The sequence below is a fragment of the Maniola hyperantus genome, chromosome 6, assembly GCF_902806685.2.
Source record: "Maniola hyperantus chromosome 6, iAphHyp1.2, whole genome shotgun sequence".
Classification (NCBI taxonomy): domain Eukaryota; kingdom Metazoa; phylum Arthropoda; class Insecta; order Lepidoptera; family Nymphalidae; genus Maniola; species Maniola hyperantus.
Genome location: NC_048541.1, coordinates 7,965,987 through 7,982,616, shown reverse-complemented (window position 1 = coordinate 7,982,616; position 16,630 = coordinate 7,965,987).

Below are 16,630 nucleotides of genomic sequence, written 5' to 3'. Positions count from 1 at the left end.
AAATTTCAAATTCCAGAGGTCAATGTACAAAATGCAATAAGTATTTGAAGGACTTATTGACTCTGCTCTGCTCAATCTTCTACACATTTGCATAGCCACTGAATAAAAATTAATTTTATAAAATCATTACGACTTTTGTTTTTGAAAACATATTAATAACAACAGTTGTCGTCATAGAAACCACAATATTACACGCGCAGCCGCGCGCCGCTGGGCTGGCCCTTCCCTCCGCCACCCGCGCGGTGTCTAATGTTTTGGGGTGAGAAGCATGATGATTTTAGCCGAAATCTAGCGCTTGAAAAGGGTTGAACAGTAGTTTGGGAAAAGTATTTTTGAGAAAAAACTACTGAATTTAGGTTTGCAAAGTAAAGTTATTTTAACTAATGAATAAATAAACTATGTCTAATGATAATTTTTTTTAGAATTTTCCTATTCCTAATCTTATTTATTTACGCCCAAAGTTGACATAAATTTAGTGTTAAAATAGGAATCTTTTGAGGCTCGTAACTTTTAAATCAATATTTTTTTCAATGTTTTAGATATCATTGAACCTAGATAATGACGAGATAAATCGATATAATTCTTAGTTTTGTGCGTACAATATCGAATATTGTTGTATTTTCCCTCCTACGTTTGTATGAAGAAAGCACCGAACTGAGCTGCCTTAATACAGAGAAAGCTTGCATTCCGGAAACATACATTAGCTTTTTATCCCAAAAAAATTCCCGAGACCCCCTGGCTACGGCCATATTCTTGTTTCTTGTGCCTAAATTCTAAATTCAAAATAAATTATTCTTAATTCTTATTCTTAAATATTTTTTATTAGTGCTGCTGCTGCATCACATTCACGCGTGCACGCACGTTTTTATTTATCGATATTATGAAAAGATCAAGAAAAAAAAATCTGCTCATAGTAATGAATTAAAGATTTTATGACGATTCGATACAACAGGCCGTATCAATACTATGCGGGATGTCAAAATGTTTCTCATGAAATTAGGGAGTTATGGTTTTCCAGATATTTTTGAAACTGTTAATGACAACAAAAAGCTATTTATGTGGCGTGGGCACACTCGCACGTGACCCACGCTCGCCCGCACCGGGTTAGCGCAGGGGCTAGCGGGTGTGCGGTGCGTTCCCTCTCCGATTGCCATAATATTATGATCGATTTTTAAAATTGATAAAGAGCAAAGTGGTGATTATTTTTTGCGTACATTTTGAAATTGCTTTGAAAATAAAATGGCTGATGGTAAAAAAAAACATTAAATTAAAACTAAAATAAATTAAATTAGTTTGGCCATCCAAAGGGGTAATGCTGCCAGCATCTTGGGTACAATAACTCGCTGCGGTGGTCTCTAAATAAAATTAATTTGGTTTTACGATTAGTAGAGTCACTCAGGCTTTAGGCATATACATAATAATATATAGTTTCTTCGTGAAATATTTGAATGAGAATAAAATCCAAATTGAAATGCATAGAGAGTAGTAAATTAACCGAAATCGAACCCATTAGGTACTAGTAGCGAAGAAATGAAAATGTATGTGCCAGGTGAGACCGCAGTCAAGGACTTGTATCGGTATAAAAAACCAGCCAAGTGCGAGTCAGGCTTGCGCAATGAGGGTTCCGTACTACAGTCGTATTTTTTCGACATTTTGCAGGATAATTCAAAATTTATTTATTTTTATCATACATAAAAATAAATAAAAATGCATTTCAGAATGCACAGGTGAAGACCTTTCATATGATACCCCACTTGATATAGTTATCTTACTTAGAAAATTGAAAATACTAATTATTAGTTTATGACAACAATTTAATTTTTTTTGTGTGATGCAACCCTAAATTCACGGTTTTCAGATTTTTCCCCAAATGTCAGCTATAAGATCTACCTACCTGCCAAATTTCATGATTCTAGGTTAACGGGAAGTACCCTGTAGGTTTCTTGACAGACAGACGGACAGGCAGACAGACAGACAACAAAGTAATCCTATAAGGGTTCCGTTTTTTCCTTTTATGGTACGGAACCCTAAAAAACGATTTTAAGAGATAAATTCTCAGTAGACAAGTATTTTTAAAAAAATAAGTACAAGGACAGAGTCGAATATGTCATAGTATATTTAGAAAAGTTTGTATCATTTGGTATCATTATTTTAAGTCTCAAGATCATAATATTATTTTTAATAGTTTTCCACTGTGCACCACGCTAACACTGAACAACACCTGCCTCGCCATCTGGTGCGCGTAACAGAAAACGGGCCGTTCGCTAGCGCTGAAAATAACGCCGAACGGAAATAACGACGCAGATCGTTACGAATTGCGTTTAACGCGGTCGTTATACTGGTTATAGCCTCACACGCAACCTTAAAATAGGACTCAGCCTGGCGTTCTCAATTTCAGCGTGGGATTTTATTAATAGAATGACTGGTTTGAAGCCTCTAATATTCAGTCGGACGAAAGCTTCGGAGCCTTCCGCACCGCTTTCCCGTCCTCTTGGTCACCAACAGATGGCGTCCACAGCTGTACAAATTTTCTTAGTTCTATTAAGCTCTGTTAGATGGAGCCGTTCGTGAAGGGTGTGTTTAAACCCTTTCATATTGTAGTTTTTAAGTAGTTTAAGACTTCGCCAATAGATGTAGCTAGGTGAGTGGTTCTATTATTGCTTTGTTATTAAATTAAAGCTTGAAATGATAAAGGCTCCCCCACACAGCCGCGTTATTATCGGTCGATAATATCGCATGCGTTACTGCGATATCTGTTTTCAGTACGTTTTGTATTAGGATGGTCATGTAGTTACACACTGCTGCGATAATAACGCCGCAATGGAAGTAGAACGTATTATCGCAGCAGTGTGTAACTACATGACCATCCTAATACAAAATGTACTGAAAACAGATATCGCATTTGTGTAGACTAAAAATTTCTTTGGCAATTTTTTTCATAATTGCTGTGTCAATATTTACCTATTTAGAAAAATACCTACCTACTTTATTAAATGATTATTCATCACATAGAGCTAAAAAAGAACATGAACATAAAAACATAATTCATACTGCATAGGTAGATAGGTTTCGTTTCAATTTCAACAATTTACTTTTATGTTTAAACTAGCTTATGCTCGCGACTTCGTCTGCGTGGACTATACAAATTTCAAACCCCTATTTCACCCCATTAGAGGTTGAATTTTCAAAAATCCTATCTTAGCGGATGCCTGTCGTAATAGCTAAGCATGCCAAATTTCAGCCCGATCCGGCCAGTAGTTTGAGTTGTGCATTGATAGATCAGTCAGTCAAGTCAACTTTTCCTTTTATATAATATAGATTCAGATAAATGCTTATTTTGTTTCTTCTAATTAAGTAATTTCTTGCTCGTTAAATATGGAATTTACTTGTTCTATAAATAAAAGCTGCTTAGAGCTAAAAATGAGTATCGATAGTCATTTTTCGTCTTATAGTCTCTTACAATGTAATATTTTTATTCGAGTTCAAAAATGGCGCATGTCAACAAGTCGGTAGCAGGAACGAGGTAGGAACTGCTGATCATGTGATAAAATTAGACATGACTCCAGAAGCCGATGTGGCGGGCCATGCGATCTGCCGCCAACTTTTCATTCCTAATTAATATTCTTAATTAATAACCGATTAATAATACGGATAGCAGGTCCTTTTTAAATTCGTAAAACAATGAATTTAACTCAGGCATAACTTTTAAGCACGTAGAGTTGGTATAACTTATAGTATATATAAGGCATACTTAAATTGTTTGAAAGTAAACTTAACAGTAAAAGAACTTTCAACTTTTGATAATATCCTAACTAGGTAGGTTCTTATTATAGTTAGGTTACGTTACATATAAGACAGCCCATTTCGTTTTCTGACTAACTAGTTGATCCGTATAACTATGAAAAAAATAAAAAAAAAGTTATTTAGTAGAGTCACTCAGGCTTTAGGCAGATACATAATAATACTTAATGAATATTTTTTATTCAAGTAAACTTTCACAAGTACTTTTGAATTGTCATATGCATCTACCACTGGTTCGGAATGCCTTTCCTACCGAAAAGAACCAGCAAGAAACTCGGCGGTTGCTCTATTCAAATATTTGATATACAATATTATGCCATGTATAATAAAGTATTTGCAGTCCTGTGCGTTGCTGAAACGAGCTGCAGGTCAAATCCACGCTCTTATATCATTTACATAATCTTCGATTGTGTAATATGCTTTTTTCAGGAGCATACTTTTAATAAGTAAATTTTTAAACTTGTGTAAAGGCAAGTCCAATAGATTGCGGCATTTTGTTATACCCATTCCCACAAATGACTTTTGGACTTTCCTGAGGCGGATGGTATGGAGTTGCAAGCTTATTACGGTTTCTAGTTAGCCTATTGTGTAGATCTGATATGATTGATTGAGATGAGATAGTATGTGCCCTGAGGTGAGGAGAAAGCTAGTTACCTACTGATAATATTATTAGCTGACCCGCTCAGCTTAAACTTTGTAGAATCTGCTTTCAGAACCGGTGGTAGAGTTTTGACATAATATAATATGTGGTACAATTTTTCTAGTGAAACAAATACATAATTTTCATTTCACTAGGGTGGAATTTCTGAAAATCCTTTCTTAGTGGAATTTTTTTCCGTTATACCTGTTTAAAGAAAATTTAAAGAAAAGCTACATGCAAAATCTCAAGCATAGATTAATTATTATTGGTTTCGCTAGTGATCTCAAGTTTCAAGACCAAACAATGCGCGGTTTGGTGGTTTGAACTTTGGACTGTATGATGATATTCCAGTTAGTCAGTTTATACTTTAGGACCCTTCAATTTGTATAGATTACATAATACATTTATTGTATGGACAACATAGCATTAGGTAGCTTATGTTCTGATTACGGATTCGTACCTACTTTGTAAAGAAAGATTTTTCCGACTATAATATTGGCACATTACTTTTCTGCTCGACAGTGACCATCAATTTTTAAAGTATGACACATCCAGCGGGCATTTGTTTGTTTCGTGCGTCATTCAGGTAAGCCCAACGTCAACGAACCCAGTCTTCTAGAAAAATCCAGTTCTAAATTTAATCTAATGTTATCTCTCCCTAAATCTCAATCCTAGTAGGTACAAATGATAGCCAAATCCTTAGTAAATAAAGTTCTCACATAGGAGCTCACTTAACTGTTGATTTGGTTTTTTCAATTTCAAAACCATCATTCATACAGAGCGAGACCAATAATTATTAATCTATGTCATCATTATTGTCAACCGATAAACGCCCATTGTTGGACGTCTCTTGTAGGGACTTCCGCACGTCATGGTCTTGCTTCGCCTGAATCCAGTGGCTCCCTGCAACTCGTTTAATGTCGTCTGCCCACCTAGTGTGAAGTCTTCCAACGCTGCACTCTCCAGTGCCAGGTCAGCATTCCAGCACCTTGGGACCCCAAAGACTATTCGTTTTTTGCACTGAGTAGGTATGTGCCCTGCCCTTTGCCACTTCAGCTTCAAAACCCGCTGAGTCGGAAACCCATAAGATGATTTCAATAAAATGACTTCTTTTCTAACGATTCCACATACAAGTGCACATCAGTCCGAGATATTTCAAGGATTTTAATATTTTTGGTTTGAAACATAATATGTTTTTGGCCCGAATGAGTTGAAATATCGATAAAGTAAGATAAAGTTATTTGCATTTACTGAGTCACACTCACGTCTGATGCGGTCGACAATTATTTTAAACAGTCTGCGCTTTTTGCAATAAAAATATCGTTATTCACTAATAGGAAATTCTCATCTATAAGAGCAACAACGTAGACCAAGATTTAAAAACAGCTGTTTATAATGTTACAAGCAACCAAGCAAAAATGTAAAAGCGCTCCTCTTTGTTACCCATCTGGCTTTCTAAACCGAAAATAGCCTATGTAGTTCCCGTTGTGTTCGAATCATCGTGTCAGGAAACCGAGCAAATTGGGAAATTAGGTCGAAACACCTTAATACTAAAAGCAAAGAGGCAGCTGAGTGGAACTTTTTCCAAAAACTTTTTCAGAAAGCAGTTGTCGTAATGGAATGTTCTTGTAAGTAACGAATAGCTTCTACTAAAATTTAAAAAAAAAAAACCGACTTCGAGACACAAACACTAAAAATTGAAAAATAATTTAATTTATTACCGAATATATTATGTATACAAGAGTTAATATAGTTCCATAATAATACTTTTTGGTGCCGGTGCCAATTAGCTTTAGCTGCGCGAATCGTCTAGACTTCATATTTTTATGAGACTCCACAATGGCACCTCATTGGCACCGACCCCAAAAAATATTATTATGGAACTATATTAACTCTTGTTTACATAATATATTCAGTAAAAATTAAATTATTTTTCAATTTTTAGTGTTTGTGTATCGATGTCGGTTTTTATTTTTTTTGTAAAAAAAAATTATTTCACAATTTTTAGTGGCCCCATGGTATTAAAATATGCTAAGCCTGGTTAAAAATCTACTGTTTACTAAGCTATTACACTGATCGCGAGCAATTTACTCTTATCCGTTGAGGAGTTCCATAATCTATCTTCGAAGATGTTCCTCAGATCTTCACCAAATTTAAATGGAACCAACTTTGAAGTATACCCTTTCAAACAAAAAAAGAATTTTCAAAATCGGTCCAGGCGTCTTCGAGTAATCCGGTAACGTACATAAAAATTATAAAAAATAAAAAAAACCGGCCAAGTGCGAGTCAGGCTCGCGCAAAGAGCGTTCCGTACTACAGTCATATTTTTTCGATATTTTGCACGATAATTCAAAAACTATGATGCATAAAAATAAATAAAAATCTGTTTTAGAGTGTACCTACAGGTGAAGACCTTTCATATGATACCCCACTTGATATAGTCTAGTCACTCACTTCGAAAGTTGAAAATACTAATTATTAGTTCATGACCACAATTTAATTTTTTTTTTGTGCGATCTAACCCTAAATTCACGGTTTTCAGATTTTTCCCCAAATGTAAGCTATAAGATCTACCTACCTGCCAAATTTCATGATTCTATAGGTCAACGGGAAGTACCATGTAGGTTTCTTGACAGACAGACAGACAACAAAGTGATCCTATAAGGGTTCCGTTTTTCCTTTTGAGGTACGGAACCCTAAAAAAGATTCCGACGAATTGAGAACCTCCTCCTTTTTTGAAGTCGGTTAATAAATACAAAAAAAATTCGCTGCTTTACTCGATTAATTTTATTTTCAAATTAATTTCCATTCGTATACCCAAGTAGAAACTGGTATTGTAAAGTTGTGCTTAGACTTCTACTCTCATACCCATGACGTGACATAACTGCGGATAAACAAAATATAAAATTTATGGGTAATTAATTAAAAAAACAGTCAAAAATTTTTATGAATAAAATTATCAAAATGTTAATTGTTAAAAGTCTTGGATTCTTTTATTATTCACAGCCCATATTTAATATGTAGATTTAACCGGTTTTGACATAATTTGGTACAGATGAAACGGATATAAGTAGGCTACTTTTTATCTCGGAAGATAAAAGAGTTCCCGCGGGATTGTAAAAAACCTAAACCCACGCGGACGAAGTCCTGGGCATCATCTAGTTTATTAGAATTATTAGTCATCCATTGCACTATTCTCACCAAACTCAATAGAGCGCATGGCAACGTTTGTTCAGCGCAAACGTAAAATAATGTTATATAGGTTCACTATCTATATTTAAAACTGGGTTCACTCGTTGCAACTCGCGCTGAAATAAATGTCAGAATACCATAATGACCATAGCAGAATACACTTTATAATTGTTTCAAACATGTTTCAACAGTAACATACTTAGTTCAAATCAAAATCGAAAAGGAGTTCTTCTGATATTTTAACAGAAAAACCTAATATGAAGTCACTAGATGACGCCCGCGACTTCGTTGGCGTAAGTTTTTTTTAATCCCGTGTGAACTCTTTGATTTTCCAAGACCAAAAATAGTTTAAATGTCTTTCCCCGGTATGCAAGCTATATCTGTATCGTATAACTAACAGACAGACAGACTGACGGACATATGTACACACTTTTGCATTTACAAAATTAGTATGGAAGTATGGATTACCCGCGACTTTCTCAACGCGCGGAATCTTTGTTCTCCCGGAGTAAAAGTAGGTTAGTTATACCCGTATCCAGAATAGCTGTAACTACCATCAAAATAGATTCAGCGTAGGCGTTATAGGATGTTTTTCTATTGGGCTACTCAAGTATGCTCTCTTCACAGCACCTCCGTCCTGTCCCATTCTCTAGGCTCCTAACCTAGCGGAGTATTTCCGGTTAATCTATCCAGATATACCTACTGCATCGATGTACCTACTGGGTTCGGTCAATAGCTCTTGCTTTGTATCTCTTGGGTGCCCATGGGGTTGTTTAACAAGGTAGATCTGCAATTACCCGATTAGTACCTACGCGGCGCAGAACAGGAAAGAAAGAAATCGGTAAATTACTTTGAGATTTGATTATTTCGAACTCTAAATCTCAAAGTCAGCACATACTGTAGGTAAGGTATCTATTAGGGTTTAGGACACAGCGCTGGATCTTCCGTGAAACAATCACGGAAGAAGAAGAATGGTAGCTTCTAATGTCGGAGGCCAACATTCTCTTTAGGTCACTGAGCCAACTAAGTAGTAACCGCGAGTAAGGAAGCCTTATAAATAAACAGATTTACATTATAATTGACGAAGTGTAGATTAGTAGTACGAGTAGTAGATAATTATTATTACTGATAGAAGGAAACGGACACGTCCGTTTATTTATTATTTCCGTTATTTTTCTCCGTCCGGACGGAGAAAAATAACTATGTCCATGCAGCAGGTCTACATCGTCTAGATATATCTACTGAATTGCTATACTTAATATAAGCATACTTTCAATGAAGCCTTCTCATACTCTGAACCATTAGAATTACTAAACGTCTATTTTACTTGGTAACTTTAACCAAGTAAAATTATCAATAAAAACAACCTCTCTATATTAAAAACCGGCCAAGTGCGAGTCAGGCTCGCGCAACGAGGGTTCTATAAATAAATAAAAATCTGTTTTAGAATGCACAGTTGAAGAGCTTTCATATGATACCCCACTTGATATAGTTATCTTACTTCGAAAATTGAAAATACTAATTATTAGTTCATGAACACAGTTTAATTTTTTTTTGTGTGATATAACCACAAATTCACGGTTTTCAGATTTTTCCCCGAATGTCTGCTATAAGACCTACCTACCTGCCAAATGTCACGATTCTAGGTCAACGGGAAGTACACTGTAGGTTTCTTGACAGACCGACAGACAGACAGACAGACAACAAAATGATCCTATAAGGGTTCCGTTTTTCCTTTTGAGGTACGGAACCCTAAAAAGTACCTAACAGTCGTTTACTTCATTTATATAATTTTTTTCATCTTTTTACAATTTAATATAATCACTACTTACTCATTTATGACATATTATTACGCGAAAGTGTGTTTGTTTGATGGTTTATTGCTTTGTCCTTCAATCATGTCGCAACGGAGCAAGTAGTGATTTTTTGCACGAGTTAAAAACCTGGAGAGTGACATAGGCTAATTTTTATCCCGGAAAATAGAAGAGTTCCCACAGGGTTCTACAAACCTACTTAAATCTACGCGGATGAAGTTGCGTGTATCAGCTAGTCTCTTTATAAATATTCAGATTCAGATCAGTTAACATAACTCGAAGACTAAGAAGCTGATTTTCCAATTAGGTAAACTGGGCTCCACACCAGATTTATTTATCCACCCACTCCCATTTGTTTTTTTTTGTCAAGATGATCGAACGTTTCTTTTCAATTTCAAAATAAGCAGTGATAATAAGTCTATGAAAATAAATCAAAACCAGCGAAACCAGCACTCACTTTAATTTTTAGGGTTCCGTACCTCAAAAGGAAAACGGAACCCTTATAGGATCACTTTGTTGTCTGTCTGTCTGTCTGTCTGTCTGTCTGTCTGTCTGTCTGTCTGTCTGCCTGTCTGTCTGTCTGTCTGTCTGTCTGTCTGTCTGTCTGTCCGTCTGTCTGTCACCTACAGGGTACTTCCCGTGGACCTAGAATCATGAAATTTGGCAGGTAGGTACATCTTATAGCTGGCATTTGGGAAAAAATCTGAAAACCGTGAATTTAGGGTTAGATCACACAAAAACAAAATTAAATTGTGGTCATGAACTAATAATTAGTATTTTCAACTTTCGAAGTGAGTGACTATATCAAGTGGGGTATCATATGAAAGGTCTTCACCTGTACATTCTAAAACAGATTTTTATTTATTTTTAAGCATCATAGTTTTTGAATTATCGTGCAAAATGTCTAAAAAATACGACTGTATTACGGAACCCTCGTCGCGCGAGCCTGACTCGCACTTAGCCGGTTTTTTTTTTAATATCAACAAACCTTGTAGTGGTTACATAATACTATTACTATCAAAGTCCTGATCTTGAAAAATTGATTTTTCGACGTCTTGCCAACTGGGTTTTTATATCAGCATGTAGTGCTAACAAGTGGGCGAAATAAAATTTATTTACCCGTTAGGTACACGTAATGCAAGATTAGCTTTTCAGGGTTCCGTACCCGAAGAGTGCCAACGGGACCCTATTACCTGTGCTAATACTAAGCCTCCGCTTCTCATGAACCGTATAATAGGTAGAGACTAGAGAGTTGAAATTTTTAGAAAGTAGGTAGATATGTATGTACTGCCGCTAAAATAATAAGAAACCAAGATTTCACATTTCAAATGCAAATTAAAATAAATAACATAGTGATATATCTTGTACGATGGTACGGAACTCTTCATGTGCGAATCTGACTCGCATCTTACCGGTTTTTATAAACTAGATGATACACGAGACTTGGACTGTAGATAAATTAAATGGTTTTATATAATATACTTCAATATTATGTAGGTAATTTATGATAAACTAGCTTATGGTTGGCATGCATTACATGTTAAGTTTCGACCGCAATTGTTCAAACTCTTAACTTAACGGATAAATGGTAAAGGAACGCATACCTACGGGACAAACAAAGATATCTGCATCAGATACTTTTTACATAAACTATCTTACGACATGGTAACTGGAATGAAATTACCTAATCTGAATAATCTGATGTGCTGCAACTTGTTACATTTTTTCAATACTACAGAATCTTGTACAGTACGCGGCGGAAAGTGATGTACATCGGCCTTTAGAATGATATTTCTGTGTTGTAGAGCGTTGTCTCTCTCACTCATACCTATATGACGTTTTGTCGCTCTGCACGACAGTGACAGTGCTCTACAAATCTGCTATTTCCTTCTAAAGGTCGAAGTACATTACTTTCGGCCGCGTACTGTATCATGTTTTACTGTAGACCGCAGAAATAATGTATTTTTTGGAATATGTGGAAAAGGACGCTTTTGTGTCCTATCAATATGACTAAGAGTGTTTTGTATAGATATAATATGATAAGCTGCATGGAATCATTTAAGTGGTGTGTGATATAATTTCGGAAGATGTCTATAGCGTAGGCCGCTATCCATAGAGATTATTAACACTACACTATATTCCTATCTCTATGATACATACAGACGCCTGCGTGAGTAATACTCGAAACAGTACTAGCGCTGACTCGCTGAGTAACCGATGCTCGTGAGGGTTTCCATGTTATTTTAACATCGGCCCACGCTACTCGAGATCTACCACACCTGCGGATTGAGCCATAAACACCTGAGTGTTATTTAATCTTTGGAATTTTTTACATTCTTGTAACCGTTACTTATGTAAAATAAGTAATAACCTTGTTTTTTAGGTATTGGTAACAATTACCATATTATAGACATGAATACAATTGTTTCTTTTGCTAACCAGTAATTTTAAAATAAATATGGATTTCTTTCTGGCAAAAAAGGTCCGTTAGGTTACGTAAGGATATTACAATTTTTAAGAGTGATTTGACAGTGTTTGGGGGCACGTAGTGTCCCTGTGGTAAGTCTACTTCGGCGGACACACGTTGGCGGAGTTACAAGGAGTTGCCTATCTGGTTACTCCGTCGTCAACGGCGAGGTAGAACTTCGCCACCGCGCTTACCCGGTGTCGCTGGTATCGTCGGCAAAGAACTTTGTAATGACAAATCAGACAAAAACGTGAAAATACATCGACACCTAATAATTCCCATGAAGTAATTTTTCTTCGACAGGTGCTTATATCACTCGATGAAATAATGCTATCTATGTACAAAGGGGCGCGATCACGATACAGACAGGCTTGAAACCTTGCCAGCGGTGAATTTACAAAATTTTGTTTCGGTACATTTTTCCTAGTTTCTCGGGCATAAAATGTATAAAATGTATCGTCTCCGGTGACTTTGATACGAAAATATCGATGTGTTGATGTGCTCACATTCCTCATTTTAAGGATAGTACCTACTGCAGAAACTGAAATTGACACCATTACCTACTTATACTTTGGACCTACATTGTGGCTAATTCCTTTGTACACAATCTCTAAACTAAACTAAAATATCACGTCTAAATCTATTGCTATCCCTTTCATAATGTTGCTTGCGGAAAAGGAAAGCACTAGATTTAGACCTGTTAATTTAGTTTAGTTTAGAGATTGTGTACTAGAGAATCGGCCCCATTACCTACTATTTAAAATATTTAAAATACTTACTCTATAAGGAAATTGCAAATCATTCTACAAGCTCATATTTTCAATTTAAATAATTGGCTGCATAGTACTAGGGACATCAAGAAAAATTTGAACCCCGGCCGATTTTTCAGTCGCCAAATAAACAAAACCAAATTAACCTAGGAATAAAAACACTATGACAGTTTCTGTAATCTGTTTCTGTAATGTAGTAATCTATCAAAACGTGAAAATTTGTCATATAACATTCACTTGCTTGACGATTAAAAAATCAGCCCTAATTTGATGAGACAATCAGTTAAGAAATACTTAGGTTAATAGACAACCGATACTTTTGAATTAAACAAGGACCTAGTTCTAGTACCTACATCTAAAAATATGAGTAAAGTATTATAGTAGGTACGTTCTAAATTCGAAATACAACAGCTTTTCTCTTTCATCATTGCCTAATCTTAATATATAAATCATTTTAACAATTGAGTGTTTCAGTCTCGGTATTTTGGTTACTTCTTACTTGATATTTAGATATATTTTTTAGTTTTTTGAGCTTTCTCGTGTGCTTTATGATCTTCTGATCTATGCTAGCTTCAGGGCAAATTTGTCGATGCTAAGTCAATCGTGTCAATCAGGTATTTGAAACTAGTATCACTAAATCGTGTAGGTACTAGGTACCTACATCAGTATATAAGCGAGGATAACCTTATGTATGATTGATTGCTATTATTGCAGTCATGGCTAATGAGTGCCTAAACACACACAGGTCGCCAAAAGATGATTCATTGAACATAATATGACTTTTCTATCCCAAAATATAATTTTAGAATTGGTTCACTTTCGATTTTTTGGCTGTCTGATATTTGTGTGACAATGATAATTTGATATTTAATAATTTTAGTCCATCATCATTAGCCTGTGAGTGTCCACTGTTGGACATAGGCCTTCCCTGAAGAGTGTCACCACACCTTGTCTTTAGCCATCATAATCCAGCCACTTCCCAGCCAGCCTCTTTACCTATCGTCGGTCCATCGTACTGGAGAGCGTCCCGCACCACGCTTGCTTATATGCGATCTCCAATCATGGACTTTTCTGAGCCGAGAATTGGTAATGGAGTGGCAGTGTAGTTGTAGTGCACACTGCCACTACACTACACTATAGCTTGCTAATGGTTTGGGCTATGTCAGTGACCTAGTTCTCCTGTGGATCTTTTCGGGAAACTCCTGACATAGGTTTCTCCATAGCTCGCTGAGCGACTTTGAATTTGTGGACGAGATCGTTTGTCAGTGTCCACGTTTCAGTATCATTACTATTCTTATTCTCGGTTGAAATGCGTGGAAAGCCGTACGTATTATGGTTAGTATTTGTGATCTTGTTTGTCTTCCTATTTTTTTCCTGTAGGTACGTTTGTTTCGTGTTGTTGTGTGTTTTGTATAACTGTAGGTAAACTGTGCGCTATGGTCCCAAATAAAATATTATTTATTTATTTATTTTATTACGTGAGGACGAAAAGGATACACTGGTTAGACTTTTGCCTTTAGACATTGAGGAATTTGATCCGGTACCTAACACAAAAAGTATTCTTCACCAAATTGCAAAACTCAATTTTAAACAATTTAACTTTTAAAAAACCGGTGAAGTGCGAGTCGAACTCGCACACATAGGGTTCCGCACCATAGTACAAGATATACCAAACACTTTTATGTAGACTGTGCCGTCAATATGTGATTTAGTTAGTAAACTAAGTTTCGTGAACACATTTCAATTTGTTTTGTGAACTAACCACAAATTCACTAATTTTGGTTTTTTCCTTTACTTGGACTATAAGATCTACCTGCCAAAATTTATGATTCTAGGTCAACGGAAGGTACCTTATAGGTTTTCTTTACAAACACTACAGACGGGCAGACAGACAGACAACGAAGTGATCCTGTAAGGGTTCCTTTTTTTCTTTTTGAGGTACGGAACCCTAAAAATAAAATTAGATAGTGTGGATGAATTCATTCACACTGTATTATGGAGTTGCCCATAAGAGAAACCCCGGTTACCCATAAAAGGAACACAAGTGACCATGATTGCGTCGATGACTAGAATTACTATAGGAAGGTCTAAGGTAAGCTTATATCTATAATCTAGGTAACCTTGTAGAACTAAACAGTAAACTCGATCTATGTTCTCGGAATACATTTTACAAAACATGTTTCTAGGCTTGATCTAAACCTATAATATATGTACAACGATACAAATTGTAGGCAATAACGAAAAACTGCAGTAGTTACAGTAGCTAGTGCCTATTTTTATGATTCCAAATCACCTCTTGCGATTTATTATTGAAGTCATTTTGATACTTTTCACAAAATTACAAAAGACAACAATTTTTCTCCCAAATCGCACAATTTGGGAGATAGAAAGACTTACCTAAATCTTTTAAATAAAAAGAACTCACGCTGTTATTATCGTGAAAAATATTAATAGCTAGGCAGGTGTGTGTTGGCAGATAGTTTATGATGCGACCGAGTTAATTGTGTACGTAATAAAGGTACCAACTACTAAGTATTTTGTTGTCTATTTCTATCCTGGTGAGTGCACGCCCTTACATTATCACTGACTAGCTTATGCTCGCGACGTCGTCCACGTGGACTACATAAATTTCAAACCCCTATTTCACCCCCTTAGGGGTTGAATTTTCAAAAATCCTTTCTTAGCGGATGCCTACGTCCTAATAGCTATCTGCATGCCAAATTTCAGCCCGATCTGTCCAGTAGTTTGAGCTGTGCGTTGATAGATCAGTCAGTCAGTCAGTCATTCAGTCAGTCAGTCAGTCAGTCAGTCACCTTTTCCTTTTATATATTTAGATTCGCTTTCGTCTGCATGTAAAAATAAAAATGCCATTTACCATTGGTCATTGTCGATTCACTTACGTATGAACCTGCCAAAATTGTGATTCAAACACGTTGTCGGTATATTTTTGTACAATGAGACTGAATTTGGAATGTGAGTCATGGTTCGGCAAATAGAAATATGATTCTTTGCTAAAAATTCTTTCACTAATCTCTGAACGTTTTGGAACTACTTACCTAATCCTAAGGTAGATTAACGTTTCACCGTGCACTGGCCCGGCCATATGTCCTCTTACGTGTGGCCCCCAACATCAATTATGAATGCAAAAGTATGTCTGGTCTGACTGTCTGTCTGTCTGCTCTCTTTTCACGATCTATCCGTTTAACTGATTTAGACAAAAGGCAAATACAAAAGGCTCACATCCCAGGGAAGGGCATAGACTACTTTTTGTCCCGGAAAATCGAAGAGTTTCCACGGTATTTTTAAAAACCAAAATTTTGGTATTTCGTGTAAAACGTTGACCCAAAACCAAATATTGAATTAGAAATTTGATTAAATAATATTTTTCAGGCTAATAATTAATATTTTTTTCATCTCACTCGCTCGGAAACAATCCTTTTGCCCTTTGAAATCTGAGTGGAAAGTGGTAATTTTGCTCTCTAGGGCGCAAAGTACGAGTTAAAATTCGAACATGACGAACGTCTATGCGTCTATGGTTGCGTACCTACTTACTTTTTTCTTTCTATTAAAAATACTACGTGATAATGAAATGAAACGTTCAGAAACGCGGTTCGTCCTTACTGTCTTTACTATTTATTATTATTTACTAAGTATTAAGTGACAAGTAGGAACATTTATTTTTATTTAATTAAATTAAACATAATACCTACCGTTTCAGCTTTATTGAGTAAACAATATAATCAAGTTCGTTGAATTACCAATTTTTTTTTTAATTCTAATATAGGAACTTTATTGAAACCTCCACGGTAGGTACTGGTGCCTCTTGTATCAAGCATCTAGCGTTTTCCTCGCTGTAGTGAGATGAAAATAATGTTTTCTTCACCGTTAAAGCAAATGATATTCAATTTCTTCAAACACACATAACTCCGAAAAGTTAGAGGTGCGT